The sequence below is a fragment of the Lucilia cuprina genome, chromosome 3, assembly GCF_022045245.1.
Source record: "Lucilia cuprina isolate Lc7/37 chromosome 3, ASM2204524v1, whole genome shotgun sequence".
Taxonomy (NCBI): domain Eukaryota; kingdom Metazoa; phylum Arthropoda; class Insecta; order Diptera; family Calliphoridae; genus Lucilia; species Lucilia cuprina.
Genome location: NC_060951.1, coordinates 6,698,167 through 6,699,605, shown reverse-complemented (window position 1 = coordinate 6,699,605; position 1,439 = coordinate 6,698,167).

The window sequence follows — 1,439 nt, the reverse complement described above, 5'->3', positions numbered from 1 at the left end:
ACAGAACTAGAACAGAACTAGAACAGAACTAGAACAGAACTAGAACAGAACTAGAACAGAACTAGAACAGAACTAGAACAGAACTGGAACAGAACTGGAACAGAACTAAAACAGAACTAGAACAGAACTACAGCAGAACTACAACAGAACTAGAACAGAACTAGAACAGAACTAGAACAAAACTAGAACAGAACTAGAACGAAACAAACTTAAAAAGATCTAGTTAGTGTCTTGACTACAGGCTGCCTAAAGTTTCGAATATAGACTGGTAGTAGTCTTGCGTAAAGGCTGACTACAGTCTTAACTATAGGCTAGCTATAGTGTTATCTGGCTAGAGTCTTGACTATAGACTGGCTAGAGTCTTGACTATAGACTGGCTAAAGTCTTGACTATAGGCTCGCTATTGTCTTGACTATAGACTGGCTATTGTCTTGACTGGAGTTTTAGCTAGAGTCTTGACTACAGGATGGCTAGATATTTGACTATAGGCTATAAAACTAGAGCAGAACTAAATTTTTTTTGATAAATTTCTTATTCTTTTCTATAATTTCGTATTTTTTGTATTTTTTCATATTAATAAAGCTATGCTTAGCGCCATATATCGTAAGTGTAAAAAAACATCTGCCTTAATCACATTTTATTATTTACATTTTACATATTTTTCTAGTTTTTATTCTTTATTCTGTTTACATTGATAACTGAGGAATTTCAAAAATGTTTCAAATTATAGTAAAAGTCAATAACACAAAAAAAAAAACAACAGACAAGACATAGAAGACACGAGGAAGTGAAAGAAGCGGTAGATAAAGAAGAGAAAAAGTAGTTCATGTAAATAAATGAAGAAAAACAAACATTGAACTGACACTGAACAATTAACAAGCATGTAATTGGTGTAAATAGAGAGAGATAGAGAGAGAGAGAGAGAGAGCGAGGAAGTGTGGGATAGAGTTTATGTAAAGGGAGAGGAGCATATGTTAGGCTCCCTAATTTGATTTGCAACACTAGTTTTTAAACAGAGAAAACATACAATTGAAAGAGAATTACTTTTTCTTTAATACATTGAAGATACACTGAAAAAAATTATGAAAGAGTTTTAAAACCAAAATATATATAAAATTTTGCTTTAGTATAGTATTAAATTCGTTTAGACTCTTTTAAAGAACTGTTTTCTTGGATAAACTTTAATCACCTATTCAACCACTTATTTCTCTCAGTGTCCTTACCACTTTATCTCTTGATAACCTTTAAAAAAAGACACTATGCCTACAAACTTTTTTTCATTCATAAATGAATGGCACAAAATGTAATCAAGACCTTGGAGTTGTTGCTACTTCCAATGCCACCACTAGCATTATAATATACTATTATTTTATAGAATGAACAAACAGCAGAAAACTTAATTCAAAAGATAGTCTTATCTTTTTTCCCACAAAATCTTT